Source organism: Schistocerca serialis, chromosome 1 (assembly GCF_023864345.2).
Source record: "Schistocerca serialis cubense isolate TAMUIC-IGC-003099 chromosome 1, iqSchSeri2.2, whole genome shotgun sequence".
In the NCBI taxonomy this organism is placed as follows: Eukaryota; Metazoa; Arthropoda; class Insecta; order Orthoptera; family Acrididae; genus Schistocerca; species Schistocerca serialis.
Genome location: NC_064638.1, coordinates 129,005,583 through 129,022,037, shown reverse-complemented (window position 1 = coordinate 129,022,037; position 16,455 = coordinate 129,005,583).

Sequence of the window (16,455 nt, the reverse complement as noted above, 5' to 3'; positions counted from 1 at the left end):
TGGCACAGCGGCTAGTGTCGCGGTATGTCAGTTTTGGGCTCCCTGCTCGAAACCAGGCAACTGTTATTATCTATTTTACCTTATTTCTATTTTTCAATTATCTGCCCATGTCCATACAAGATTATTACACGAATGTTTCTTGTCGAGTTTGGGGATAAAAATGGGTGAGTATTCAAATACTGAGATATATAAATAGGCAGAATACGACGCTGCGGTCGGCAACGCCTATGTAAGACAAGTGTCTGGGGCAGTTGTTAGATCGCTTACTGCTGCTGCAATGGCAGATTGTCAAGTTTTAAGTGAGTTTGAACGCGGTGTTATAGTCGGCGCACGAGCGATGGGACACATCATCTCCGAGGTAGCGATGAAGTGGGGATTTTCCCGTACGACGCTTTCATGAGTGTACCGTGAATATCAGGAAACCGGTAAAACAAAATCTCCGACTTCGCTGCGGCTGGAAAAAGATCCTGCAAGAACGGAACCAACGACGACTGAAGAGAATCGTTCAACGTGACACAAGTGCAACCCATCCGCGAATTGCTGCAGATTTCAGTGCTCGCCCATCAACAAGTGTCAGCGTGCTAGCCATTCAACGACACACCACCTACATGGGTTTTCAGAGCCAAACATCCGCTCCTTTACCCTTGATGACTGCATGACACAAAGCTTTACGCCACGCCTGGGCCGGTCAACAACGACAATGGACTGTTAACGATTGGAAACATGTTACCTGATCGGACGAGTCTCGTTTCAAACTGTATCGAGCGGATGGATTTGTACGGGTGTGGAGACATCCTCATGAACCAGCATGTCAGAAGGGAACTGTTCAAGCTGGTGAAGGCTCTGTAATGGTGGGGGCGCGTTCAGGTGGAGTGATGTGGGACCCATGGTACGTCAGATACGACTCTGACAAGTGGCACATACGTAAGCATCCTGTCTGACCACCTGCACCTATACACGTCCTTTGTTAATTCCGACGGATTCGGGAAATTCCAGCCGGACAATGCAACACCCCACACGTCCAGAATTGCTGCAGAGTGGCACCAGAAAGACTTTTCTGAGTTTAAACACTTCCGCTGGTACCAGACTTCCCAGATATGAACATTATAGAGCATATCTTGGATGCCTTGCAACGTGCTCTTCAGAAGAGATCTCCATGCTCTGGTACTCTTACGGATTTATGGACAGCCCTGCAAGATTCATAGTGTCAGTTCCCTCCAGCATACTTTAGACATTGGTCGAGTTCATGCCAGGTCGTGTTGTGGCACTTCTGCGTGCTCGCGGGGGTCCTACACGATATTAGATGAGGTACCAGTTTCTTTGGATCTTCAGGTTATATGGGTATGCTATTTTCAGGGGTTACTATTTTTTTAATTCTCATATTCTTATATTTCATTCTTATATCAATTCTTACACTTTATCCTAACATTTATTCTTCAGGAAGATTTGGTGCTTTCCCTTTGCACCCGATCGTAGACAAATTATAAACACAGAAATTCTGAACACCACGAGTATCGCGCGAAATGACCTTCCTACGTACGAATCTCTCAGGTAGAAAAAGTCGTTAACATTGATGAAGATTTCACATGTTGCGACAATTTCTCAGCAAACCACGCGCAACGTTGCAATTGAGTATGAATCAAGATACACTTCAGAAATATCACCGAAAACAATTTCAAATAATTTTTCATCTATTTATTGTTTTTTTTTTATTTATTCACCAGGCGTACAATTAGTAGACGGATAAGGATACATGATTTCAATATACACTGGAAAACATCCGCGTAGCAATCTTCTAAGGGCTTGGTTCGATGAATTAAAAATAAAAATTACAATTGTTTCGAACACGGGACGGAAGAGCGTAAAGCTGCGACGCTAGGCCCTGTGCCATAGCTTCGGATGTATTATTGACTCGCTAAAAGGCACGTAAAGTACCTCGAGAAGTTATACCGTTGGCTTTCTCAGAAACTGTCGAGTATCTACGAATAAGCCTAGATGCGTGTTCCCTCATTTTGAACCCTCTTCTACTGAGCGAAGTTTGTGGGATATCGGGTTATGGCCCTTGCCCTGTACTCCTCGTCAGATATCAACTGCGAACTATAGGTTTTAAGCCCAGATATATAACCGCGAATTCATCAGATTAGAAATCGCACGATAATATGTGACTAGTATTTTTTTTTCTTTCCTAAGGGAAAGCGATTAAGAAAATCTGTATCTGGAAGCATCATATTTTATCTACGAGGGCAGTTCAATAAGTAATGCAACACTTTTTTTTCTCGGCCAATTTTGGTTGAAAAAACCGGAAATTTCTTGTGGAATATTTTCAAACATTCCCGCTTCGTCTCGTATAGTTTCATTGATTTCCGACAGGTGGCAGCGCTGTACGGAGCTGTTAAAATGGCGTCTGTAACGGATGTGCGTTACAAACAACGGGCAGTGATCGAGTTTCTTTTGGCGGAAAACCAGGGCATCTCAGATATTCATAGGCGTTTGCAGAATGTGTACGGTGATCTGGCAGTGGTCAAAAGTATGGTGAGTCGTTGGGCAAAGCGTGTGTCATCATCGCCGCAAGGTCAAGCAAGACTGTCTGATCTCCCGCGTGCGGGCCGGCCGTGCACAGCTGTGACTCCTGCAATGGCGGAGCGTGCCAACACACTCGTTCGAGATGATCGACGGATCACCATCAAACAACTCAGTGCTTAACTTGACATCTCTGTTGGTAGTGCTGTCACAATTGTTCACCAGTTGGGATATTCAAAGGTTTGTTCCCGCTGGGCCCCTCGTTGTCTAACCGAACACCATAAAGAGCAAAGGAGAACCAACTGTGCGGAATTGCTTGCTCGTCATGTGGCTGAGGGTGACAATTTCTTGTCAAAGATTGTTACAGGCGATGAAACATGGGTTCAAGACTTCGAACCTGAAACAAAACGGCAATCAATGGAGTGGCGCCACACCCACTCCCCTACCAAGAAAAAGTTTAAAGCCATACCCTCAGCCGGTAAAGTCATGGTTACAGTCTTCTGGGACGCTGAAGGGGTTATTCTGTTCGATGTCCTTCCTCATGGTCAAACGATCAACTCTGAAGTGTATTGTGCTACTCTTCAGAAATTGAAGAAACGACTTCAGCGTGTTCGTAGGCACAAAAATCTGAACGAACTTCTCCTTCTTCATGACAACGCAAAACCTCACACAAGTCTTCGCACCCGAGAGGAGCTCACAAAACTTCAGTGGACTGTTCTTCCTCATGCACCCTACAGCCCCGATCTCGCACCGTCGGATTTCCATATATTTGGCCCAATGAAGGACGCAATCCGTGGGAGGCACTACGCGGATGATGAAGAAGTTATTGATGCAGTACGACTTTGGCTCCGACATCGACCAGTGGAATGGTACCGTGCAGGCATACAGGCCCTCATTTCAAGGTGGCGTAAGGCCGTAGCATTGAATGGAGATTACGTTGAAAAATAGTATTGTGTAGCTAAAAGATTGGGGAATAACCTGGTGTATTTCAATGCTGAATAAAACAACCCCTATTTCAGAAAAAAAATGTGTTGCATTACTTATTGAACTGCCCTCGTATCTTAGAAAATGGGTTGGGTTGTTTGGGGAAGGAGACCAGACAGCGAGGTAGTCGGTCTCATCGGATTAGGGAGGACGGGGAAGGAAGTCAGTCGGCCGTGCCCTTTCAAAGGAACCATCCCGGCATTTGCCTGGAGCGATTTAGGGAAATCACGGAAAACCTAAATCAGGATGGCCGGACGTGGGATTGAACCGTCGTCCTACCGAACGCGAGTCCAGTGTCTAACCACTGCGCCACCTCGCTCGGTCTTCGAAAATATTTATGAATATAGAGAATAAAAATTATGGACGAATCTTCATTCGGCAACTTTGGATCCGATAAAGGTAGTAATAGCGGTCATATACTAGCGCAATCTGTAGTAACACATACGGCTTCAACAAATTATTTCCAAAGAAACGCGGAAAATGAAATCGGTAATATGCAAATGGAACTGGAAATTAAACTCTCTACATTTTCTAGTACAATAGAGAAATTATAAAGGATGTGACGCTGATATGTCACTTTAGAATTCCAAGACACACGATAAAAACAGACACAAAGCTAGAAAGAATTGAAATCATGAGAATGGAACTCACAATCGTAGATCAGGAGAAAAATGATAGAGAAATATTCTCAAGGTGCAATGGGCAACAAATTCTGCACTTTACAGAATTCCATATTCGCATGCGGTGACGCCTGTGGGCTAAGGATGACACGGCGGCCGGTCGGTCCCGTTGGGCCTTCATAGTCTGTTCGGGCGGAGTATAGTATATAATACAAAACTAAGAGTACACGGGCCTAGGCGAAATGGGCAATTATATAATAAAGGTGTTTATACAAACATAAAAATTTGTTGCAAGAACCGAAGACAAAAAAAAAATATTAAAAATTATTGACAGAAGCGAGAGTCTGAAGCTAACAATAATAGAAACATGTCAGTATATGCTGAAGTAAGTTAAGCTGGTCGGAAAACCCTGATGTAGGTGTATGAGACGGTACAATGAAAAACTGGTAAGAGAAACAACTGAAAACAATGGTAACTGCAGAATACAAAACAGAAACATATATCGAGTCGAAATCATGTCTGCAGTTAAGATATTGGGTGTCACAATAGCTCATAACAGAGAGAAAATTGTACAAGCCATTTCAAGTATAAATAACTCAAGAGATGACTAAGAAAGACAGGTAGTTAACGAAAATAATGGTACTCCAAAACTAATTCCAGGTGACTCCGATGATCAATTGTGGACGTGGGACAGCGGCTGGTCAAATATATAGAAAAAAAATCGCCAAACACCCGTGCAAGTTGAGAAGTTATTTTATTTTGTTCCGTTTGTTAAAAAATGCCAGATGCGGTGAATAATGCCATTCGATGTACGAATAAAATAAAAGACGACAGGAAATGATAGTGATTCAAAAGCTAAGGAAAAAGTAATACAAAATGAGCGTGCAAGATTGCCTACAAAATATATGCGTAGAAAGATTGCTGTAGGTTCATTTGCATAGAACGAACGGAATTAAAGGATGGGACAACGAGTATGAATTAGGACTTTGTTTCGCTTTCATAAATTGTGGGAAATCTCTAGACTCGCACAACCCATACTGGTTGCCGTTGAAAAAAAAAAGCATTGATTTAAGTTACGTTAGGATACTGAAAAGTACATACAACAGTGATGGAGCTGCCTTTACAATTCATTAAAAGAATGGGACGTAGGAGATTCTGTATCACCAAATTCTAGCAATCCTAAAGAAAGTTATCATACCCTCAAGTTGAGTGGACGATACGATCTCTCATATACTGAAAACTTCTGGTCAAGGAATTCTGGTACAGAGACGATGCAGCAGTATCTGTCATCTAAGCTCAGTTCGATTCGATACGCGGCTGTGTTAGGGCCCTTTTTCCTGCCTAGGTGGCACTTGCATACTAGATTTCTCACTGTATATACCCCAGATCAGTTTTATGCTGCATTCTTTCTACTATCGGTTGCATGTAACAGCATACGTTACCAGTATGTTTCAAAACGACGCGCATAAAAACAGGATTTTTCCGGGGCTTAGCCTCCGGTTCTCTTGGTAATAGAAACGCAGGATCAAGTGTTTTCGATAGCCCTTGCAGCTGAGACTATTTGTATACCCAACAGAAAGAACGTCTTACGGTAACTTTTCTACCGCACAGGGTCAAATTTGAATGTTAAACACTTCCTCCAGTTTAAGCAAATAGAGCAAATCAGTCGGTTCTTTTTGCATTTGATTTAGTCTATAGTGCGCCTTAAGGGAATAATGGAGGCACCATATAGTTCATTGGTGGGTCCTGAGAAAATCCGAAAAACAGAGTTGTTGGTAGCAAAACCGAGCCCCTGACGGCTATGCACAGAAAATGGCTGAAATTTTTGCGATATAATCCTAAGATCCCAATTTCGAACACCCTTGAAAATTTTCTTGGCATCTTTATTCGTTTCCAAGACACAGAGGTTCGAAGGTACCCTAGCAGTACACGTGAAGTAAGCACGTAAACTCCGATGCGAGACGAAATCGTGGTCTATAAAGTGACGCAGCACGAAGAAATATGCTGTAAACTGTCTCCATTATCATCAGAAAGGTTCGGGGAACCACATGTTGTTGTAGTACTGAAGCCCGTGCAAATTTTTTGTGCACATAAAATACGGCATGAAGTGTAAAATTATCTAGTTATGCGTTATTTCAGTTTCACATAATGAAACAATGAAAATTTAACTGCTTCTTAAAGTTCTTTTCACATGAGTGATATGCCCTACTGTTGCAGGGAAAGAAGGGACCAAGCAGCTATTGAAGCACAAAACAGTCGAATGTGCGAATATGCTCTTCTTTAAAATTCTGACTGAAAAATGATGTACCAGCTGCTTCATCCTACCTTCATCAGCACATTTAACAATTTTCGCAAAATTTTTGGCATGCGAAAATCCTGGCGTTTTTTTATGTTCAATGAGAAGAAGACAGTGGCAATGGCAGAGAGAAAAGTAACACAGATACTGGAAGATAATAGACCGTGGTGGTTTTATGGAAAGAGCGAAGCAGACAATGGCAGTGTGAAGGAAAGAGAGGGACACAGTGGCTGTAGAACGGAGTTGACAGTGACAGAAGAGTGTAAGGAAAGAGTGAAGGAGGCAATGCTAGTGGGTGAGGAATAAAGAGAAAGAGAAAGCATTTGAGAGCCAATGAGAGACATGGCTGAGAGCCAGAGACCATGAGAGACAAAGTATATTTCAATGACAGTGAGGAAGAGAGAGTTGGTGCAGTGAGAAGAGACAGTGGCAGTAGGAAGGAAGGAGTGAGATAGTAGTAGTAAGAGCAAGGCGGAGACAGTGACAGTGATAGCAGACAGCTGTTGTGGCACAGATAAAGGGACTGTGGCTGTGAGACAGGAGGCGGTGACAGACAGACACAGACAGATAATGATAATGAGATGGCCTGAATGAGTGAGTGAGTGAGAATGGGTAAGTGGGAGTGAATGGGTATGAGCGAGTAAGAGCGATGGACTAATGGGTGTGAGCGAGATACAGTTGCCGGAGCTTATGGGGGTGTGAGGTGAGTTGCATGCAGAAAAACAGCGCGAGTAAAATTTTGTAATGACAACGTCAAAACTTCCTTTTCGAGGACGTGACGATGACTTATTCGTTTGCTGTCTGTCTGTGTGAATGTCGTGGTTTGAAATGCATTGCGTAATATCTACACGTAGTGATCCGCGATGTGCAGTTGAATCGATCTTCATACTGGGCCGTACATGGCTCATGTTCCCGCCATCATGTATTTTACACCCTGTTTTTAACGTACTTCCACCTCACTACGTTAATTTAAATTACTACTGTCGCTGAGTTGCTGCTTAGCGTGAACGTGACCGGCACTAGTAGCGTGTATCGATATATCCCCTCTCGTAGTATCTTTGCTCGACTGCTATTACTTCCCGGTCTTGTCTGTCGTCAGCCAATTCAGGTCGCGAGTTCGGGTTGCCAGCCAGTTGGAATGCGTCTGGAGCGTAGTCTGGACCTGCCAGTCGGGGAGTTGCAATGCGTCACTAATGCAGCCGGGTTGGAGCAGCAGTGAGGTCTGCGTCGACATGGCATCACTTGAGCCGGGCCACGGTCTTAGTGGCTCGCTAATCGTTCGTGAATCGGCAGTGTGTATCTGCATCGACTACCGACTGGTCTTTGTGCGTGCTTAGTGGCTGTTGGGTATCGTTCAGGTCTTTGTGCAAGAGTTTGTCAGGTTGTGTGTGTAGTTTGTGTGGTTTGATTGACAAGTTAATTTAAATTGGCTCTGAGAGGTCGGTCGTCTCATCGGGCGACATGTAACTGGATCTCTCAACGCTTTTGGGCCCCTTGGTGGTAATCTTGTAGAACTTGGGTCGGTCCTTTCCTGGTGCAAGGATGTCGGTTAGACAGTGGGCGTGTTTCCTCTGCATGGTTGGGTCCGAGCCAGTATTTCCGCCGTCGTATGTCTGGAAGTGAGTGGGAGACGCACCAGCAGTGCAGTCGCGACGGAGCAACAGTCGCGGACGGGCCAGCGGGCTGCGGACCAGGGAAGTTATCCTCGCGCGGTGCAGTCGGCTGCTCTGCTGGCGGTCCCTGCGCAGTGTCGGAGCGTGTGTGGAGCTGTCCGATCGCTACGAGCTTCGTGGTGCACCGACCCAGGACGTCAAAGTTGAGTAGTGGTTTCAATTACCCACGCCACGTCCATTCATGTTGTGGTGGTTCGTTTCGGTGGTTTGCTGTTGGGGAGGTTTTCCTGTGAGCAACATCGAGTGTTTCTATTGTTGAAACTTAGCCGCCGTGCAGTGCAATTAACTATTTGGGTTGACTACAATTTGAGTGCACCAGCGGAATTTACTGCCTTGTGGCCATTAGTGTTCCAGTTACCTGCTCTGGCCACTAACGTAGTTTCAGGCAGCGTCCTTTCCTCACCTGTTGTCGCTGTCCAACATGGTGTGTATTTTTGACAACGAATACATATTTCATTGTGGATAATCACGTTCGTAACCTTTTGTGTTTGAGTTATCATGTACTGATTGATGACAAACAAGTCGTTGTGTCGGTCGGTCCGTGGCTGTTGGGTTCCAACGGATCATGTATAGTTGGGCTCACCAGCTGTCTCACCCAAGTGAATGAGAACAGACCGACCTCCCTCGAGGCTTCTGAGTGCCATTGTGTGGTGTGCGTACTGTAAGACCATCGGTGCAGACACCATCAGATTATTTGGGTTGTCGCTCTAACGAAGTAGGCGAGTGTGAGCAAAATGTCTCGTGGTCTTATCATGGCGTGTTTATCTTCTGCCGTTAGGTCAGACGATACAAATGCCACTTGCACACTTAGAGTAACAGACTGACGGTGACCAACTTTAAACAGAACTCGATTAATTTTCACACACATTTATTAAAATAAGAACAAGCATAAAAATTACTTAACTTGGTTCTGGATGCTATTTACAATTGACAGTCTGAAGTTCCTTTGGTATTGGTACGTTAATCTTATTCTCACATATATCTCTGATACTTGAGAAAAGTGTCTATACATTTCTCTTCATGGCTATGTACAGGAATATGGTAATCTTATTAGGCGCAGACTGAAACTTGACTACAGACTAATGCAGACTGGTACAGACTGGTGCAGACTGACTAATCGGAGGTCTCTACACTCATTATAATACCTTGCGCGTTCACGTATCACTGCGCGAGTGTGATCCGCGAGGAGAAAAGGTTCTACGTTAGCAGCAATCTCATTGGCTGCGTTACATATTAATACGCGGATCGGCGGAAGCAGAATTTGGTCCGTCTCTATGGCAGGGCCATCTCGTAGTGCGGAGACGGACGAGCGCTGCGCCTGTGCTGTTGTGCTTAGCGGGGCGCTTCTCTAGTGGGAAAGTTGTGTACGCGCTGATTACGTGGAACTATGTACACAACACGTTGTCTTTCCTACCGATGTTTAATTATCTGTTTTCAGGGACTTAAAATTCAAGGCTTACGTTTTTTTTTAATTTTCGAAAATTGTGTTTTTTAATTATTTTATTTGCTATTTTAAATGGATTTTTATCTGGTTGACTTGTTAAGATTCCTTGTTTGGAGGCCTTCAGCTGTGAAAGAGTTGCATTTGGTAAAGGTTCGGCTATGTGCCGCTTTGGTTGTAAATGTGTTATTAAATTACAATAAATTACAATTAGAAGGCGAAACTGACCCCAACCTTATTTGGCCCTTTCCACAATCCTGACTACTTGTTCTGCCCAGAAGGTTTAGCGGGCGTTTCACATACAGCTCCCAACTTCTTAATACATTAGAGCGTCGATTATCCGAAGTAACTGGGGGACATGGGTGTTCGGAAAACTGGTTTGTAGGATAATCCAACTGTACATGTTTATTTGCCAAAAAGAAGTACTGTACAGTAAATTTATTCATAAAAACAGGCATCTCTTTTTAGTATTACAAAGTAACATACAAAGGCAACTTCAGTAGGAATATATAGTATGTGGCACAGTTTATTAAATAAAAATATATACATATTACATATGCATTTTGCATGAACAATACACACAGTATACAAAATTAACGTTTAAAAAAATCATTTATTTTGGTCTGTCTAAGCAAGCCTATGTTGTGATTTGGCAAGACAGCCAAGCCACTAGGAGGAAGCCGAAAGGCATGCGTTTAAGCTCACGCAGGCTGGCGTGAGGTCTGGAACAGGTAAAGTAATTATACTAGCAAAAAAAGTACGTAGCTGCTGGAATACTTAACTTTAATCCATAATTGGTGAACATCGCTCGTGACGGTACTTGTTTTACAAGATAAATAGCAATTGATAATGGCGCCTTGCTAGGTCGTAGCAAATGACGTAGCTGAAGGCTATGCTAACTATCGTCTCGGCAAATGAGAGCGTAATTTGTCAGTGAACCATGGCTAGCAAAGTCGGCTGTACAACTGGGCGAGTGCTAGGACGTCTCTCTAGACCTGCCGTGTGGCGGCGCTCGGTCTGCAATCACTGATAGTGGCGACACGCGGGTCCGACGTATACTAACGGACCGCGGCCGATTTAAAGGCTACCACCTAGCAAGTGTGGTGTCGGGCCACTTTCATCTTGGGCTTCAAACCACCGCAAGGCAGTATCTCAACAAGTGAACGCCTCAGAAGCTGTTGGTATACTTTCATATTCACTTTCTGGAGCACTGATTGATGAGATGTTGGCGGCGTCATCTCTATCAGTGACGACGTTTACAATCTCGCTGTCCTGAATGATGTGGTGTCCTGGATCTGCATCATCGATATTCATCCATTCATGAACGTCTTCTTCATCACATTCGTGGCAATCTATTTCTTTTAGCATACCGAGAATTGGCCCAGTGCGGCGACTACTGTGGGAAACTTGGTTTGGGAGTGAGGGGCGTGATGGACGGTGGGGTGGGAGAGTAACAGGTGTGAGCGAGTACACAGTTCGGTTAAGCGGTCGTTCGGTTGACCGACGTTCGGATAATCGACGCTCTACTGTAATTGGCTCGTGAGACACCATTACGAGGCAAACAGCACCTCTTCCTCGTGGGAGAGCAACAACCGGCGGGCTGTGGTCCGCGGCGCCCATTGAGACGTCAGGGAGAGAGCGCAGCGTGGATGACGGACAGCAAGGCGCGCCCCACAGCGGCAGCTGGTCGCCAGCCCAGCCGTGTCTGACCTTTCCCTGCGGCCCGCCGCGCCAGTGCGTCAGCGCGTGCGGCCGACTGCCTGCGTGTGCGTGTGCCGAGCTTACGGTGTGTGCGTGTGTGACGAGCCGCGCGGCCGGCGCTTCGCTGCGCCCAATCGATCAACCGGCGCGCAGCAAAAAAAAAGAAAAAGAAGCGCGTCGCTAGCAGCTCCCCACTGGACGTAGCTTTGTGCGCCGCCAACTGCAACAAGCGCAGTGTTGTGCAATAACAACACCAACAACACACGTCACCACCACCACCGGCACCTGCGTCGTGACTGTCACTGCCTACGTCGTTATGTACAGTGGCACCGCACTGGCCTGGTGGCGCTGAGGACACAGTGACCCGGTTAGAGAAGTAGATGAGCGGAGCAGAAACGAATGGGAACTCATCCTAGCAAATACAGTCACGGAAATAAGGTCCAATTCCTCTTCTCCCGGGGTATTTCTTGCTCGAACAGTCCACGGGTGTACTGCCGGTCCATAGTGTCCAACGAGCACAACATTTCGGCGATCAGACATGTCACCATCATAGACTTACTAAATAAAAACTAGACCGCGCATTGGCGCTAGTGTCGCGTCCCCACATTGAACGTGATAGAAGCCGCCATTTGCAGGGAAACAGTGCGTAAACAGGGTTCGTTCGTGTGCTGCTTTTAATTGTAACAGTATAATGGAAGCAAAGACGAAGACGAAAAAAATGTTACGTTTCACAGGTCAGTCATTTCTGGTTGTTTGTTACTTTCTATTACTTGCATATAGTATTTTCATGAAGAAATAATACATCATGAGCGTTTGTTTTTGTTTAGGTTTCCCTTACAAACGATTTTCTAAATCGGAAATGGATAGTTGCTACTCGGAGAGAGAACTCCGAACCGACAGCAAATCATCTGCTGTGCTCTCTTCATTTTGAAGAGATTTGTTACATGGAAAATTATGTAAATAGACGTCAACTGAAGGACGATGCTATACCGACAGTATTTGGATTTCCAACTCATTTGAAAAAGGTATAGTGTCCTGGAAATCGTGCAATATAGGCCTAGGTTAAATAGTGTGGAAATACTGTCAGTGTGTATAATTTTGAACGTTCCTTTTCCAGGTTACCAAAGCAATCAAATATATACTAACTACGAATTAGAGGTAGGTCGAATCATTGCGTTTAGATACTTAACATGTGTTGTCAGGTGGTGATTATGCTTCCTAAATGGTGAAATATTTGATCAAATGTTGCAAACTCAACCACTTTCAGAGGTGCTATCAGCGTTAAAAACCAATGTGCGAATGAAATTCCTACCGTATTTAAAGTGATATGGGTTATTACAATTAATCATACCGAAATGGAGTGTAAACAGTACTGTGCTAAACAAAAGTAAGCGTGCAAAATGTACACAGTAGTCGGCAAAAAGCTAACAGGACCTGACAGGAAAATTACGTGAATTAAATAATAATCGTACTGTTTGCTACTTTAAAAGTTTCATGTAATTATATAAGGCAAATAACTGGATGTAAACTCGCTCCACCTTGTCAGGAAAGAGCCTTACATTCTTTTATTTCGCATCTCTATGCAGACGTATTTCGGAAATTAGGAAACTTCATTCATTTAAGTATACTTTTAAAATAGACTCGAATACTCAGTACTTTTTTAAACAACATGTGTTTGATTTGTGCTTCAATTTGCTCTTGTTGCGTCTCACATACGTCAAATCACAACCCCAGTACTAGGAGGTCATCCCTGCAAATGGCGGCGATCAGCTGTTTCAACTGGGGGACAGTTGCCTCGCTTCTCCGCTACGGCGTGGTAGGGGCTTGGTCGCCATCGTCAGGTGCGCTGACGAACTGAGCTCCTGAGGGCGCTACGCTACGTAAATGCACGGAGCGTCGTACTCCGGTGCGTTGTAGGGTGAGCGGATCACGCCTTTCCTACTTCCGCCTGGGTGAGTTTGTAGTAGACCTCTCGGTGGAATCTTCCTCACGTTGCGTTTGTCCTTTTACTGCATCTTTCTCATGTTGTGGCGTACCTTCAGCAACAGGTCTGGCCACCTTGTGGTCGGGCGCCAGAGCACTTGGTTTCCCAACGTGCGTATCAGCTCGTTCTCCGACATCCGGGCGGTCGCGTAAAAACGATGCGCCGCCTGCCGGAATCAGTGCTTGAGCTGCGGGACTCCTGTTACTCTGTGGAGTTCTCCGGTGCTGAAGTCTCGTGGCAGGTGAAGCGCTAACCTAAGCGCCTTGTCCTGGACCGTCTGCAGCCTGGCGATGGAAGAGTCGGCAGCGTTGCCCCACAGCACAGCAGCGTACTCTAACACAGTCCTGATGAGTGTTAGGTACAGAGTTATGCCACAGTGTGGGGGCAGCAGGGTCGTCGCTAGGTTGAGTAGGGGTACAACAAGCGCAATCTGCCAAGCGCTTTACCCCTTACTTCCCCGATGTGCGCCTTCCACGTCAGGCGCCGGTCCAGACTGACGCCTACGTAGCGTCCGGTGTTCGACCATGGAATGGGGCCTCCCATGATGCTCAGTGGCTGGAGGTCGGCAGGAATCTTATTTCTGGTGAAGATCACCGCCTGACTTTTGGCTGCGTTGAGCTTGAGCCGCCATTTGGTGGCCCAAGCCCCGAGGACGTCGCAAGCCGATTGCAGGCGGTGACTCCTAAGGGCGGGCGGCCGTCGTGAATCCCCTTCCCCCGCGAGGCGCTCTCCGCGGTCCGCGCCCGCGGCCGCGCGTCGGCGGTCGCTGAGAGGCTGGCGTCGGCGTCTGTGGTGGCGCCGGTATAACTGCCTCGTGCGCCCTGGTCGCTCGTTAGCTTTCTTTGCGGAGACTCTTTTTAATTAGACTCAGTGCTGGTTCCCATGCCATGTTGAGGTTAGAGCCGCAATCTCTGTTGATGAGTCCGTCCCTGGTACGAATTTCGATAGCCTCTCTAACGACGCTGTCCCAGTATTTAGACCGAGCGAGGTGGCGCAGTGGTTAGCAAACTGGACTCGCATTCGGGAAGACGACGGTTCAATCCCGCGTCCGGCCATCCTGATTTAGGTTTTCCGTGGTTTCCCTAAACCGCTCCAGGCAAATGCCAGGATGGTTCCTTTGAAAGGGCACGGCCGACTTCCTTCCCGGTCGTTCCCTAATACGATGAGACCGATGACCTCGCAGTTTGGTCTCTTCCCCCAAAAAAACCGAATCCAGTATTTAGATGTCTGTGCCAAGACCCTGGTATGTTGGTAGTCCATTTCGCGATTATCGGACAAACAGTGTAGAGCACTGCATGGAAATAAGTTTTCATACAGTAGGTGGTGACAAACTACAATGGTGTGTTGGAATAGTAAATCACCCACAGCGCCGATACGAATAAGTACGATGATGTAGCGCCAGATAACCATGTTCTTGGTAATGAAGCTTCCCGTATACCAGGAATCTATTCTGGGAAAATAAAATATGTTACACTCCGCAAGGTCTAAGACATGGCTAAATGTATTCATACAGTGGAGTACTTTCAACCAAACAAACGGCTGACGCAGCCCCGGGGTGCATGCCACACTTGTGTAGTGGTGTGGCGGCCGTGAAGCAACAGCACGTCGGACGTGGGTACCGTGGAACAGCAGAATGGGCCGCAAGGGGAAGGAAACGACCATTGAGGAACGAAACATCGTTGTCGCCCAATATCTTCCGCACAAGTCGTATGCCGAAATTGCGAACATCATAGGATGATGCCGAGCGACTGTGCAGTCTATCATTAAGCGTTATTAAGCGTAATAAACAGTGAACGACACAGTCGTCCACAGAAGCTTACAACAAGAGAGACCAGAATGCTACTAAGAATCATCAAGAAAAACCCGAAAACGACAGCGTCGGCACTATCCGCATATGTACATGACCACTTGCGAAAGAACACCACTCCAAGGGCAGTTCGTACCATTCTCAATCGTTCGGGCTACAGAGCCAGGGTCCCGAGACGAAAGCCCTACATCAGCAAAAAGAACAGGAAGTGGCGGATGGAATTCGCAAAACAGCATGCATCGGAGACAGTAGACCTCTGGGATACTGTATTGTTCAGTGATGAAAGCAAGTTTAATATCGTGCACCTAAATCTTGGTCTGGAGAAGACGGAATACAGACCTCGACCGAAACAACATTCAACCCACGATGAAGCACGGAGGTGGTGGAGTGATGGTATGGTGCTATATGTCAGCCTCCGGCGTCGGAAAATTAGTGTCTGTGGAAGGTACCATGGACAGATTTCTGTATATGAACATTCTCAAACAGAACTTACAACAGAGTGTTGACGCCTTGGGTCTTTCTAGAAATTATTCCTTCCAACAGGACAATGATCCCAAACATAGGGCGCAAATTATCCGGCTGTGGTTGCTCTACAACACTCCACACACTCTTAAAACACCAGCTCAGACTCCGCACCTGAATCCCATCGAACACTTGTGGAGTGAGCTGGAAACACGAGTGAGGAAACACATCAGTAGTAAGGCCTCTTTGAAAGAGGCTCTCCTTCGAGAATGGGAAGGTATCACGTCGGAAACTGCAAGAAAATTGGTCCATTCCATGCCACGGAGGTTGCTAGAAGCAATACATCGGAAGGGTATGCATAAGAAGTATTAAACATGTTCTGGCTTTGTTACAAGTGTCATTTTCTGTTGGTGTATGAATACCTAATTCCCAGCGCAGTACAGAACTTGGCAGACGTTTTTGTATTTTGTTTTGTAAATGCTTGTTCATTCTCGTTCCATATACCAGCATAGCTGCATCGGCAACAGGCCAAAGTGTACAGTGCATATCCAATTAGTGTTATTGGTTTCGTATTGTCAATAAAGGCAGTTTACTTTTCCACGCTCTAGTGTATGAATACTTATTTCCATTACTGTATAAGTGGCGCAAGCGCGGGAATTCGCCGACTTAAGCGACGTTTACAAAAGCCAGATTATTGTGGCCCAGTGCCTGGGTGTGAGCACCTCGGAAACGGCGAAGCTGGTCGGCTGTTCGCGCGCCACTTTCGTGAGCGTCTACGGAAAGTGGTTGAAGAATGCTGAAGTAGGCGGCAAGAAGTTGGACGTCCATACCTAATCACAGAACATAGGGATCGAAGGCTTGCCCGCTCTCTAAAGCAGGATAAGCGGCGACCTGTGACCTATCTGATAACAGGGTACAGTGCTGGCGCAGGCACTGTTTTGGAACACACAGTGTGGAACAAGGTGAT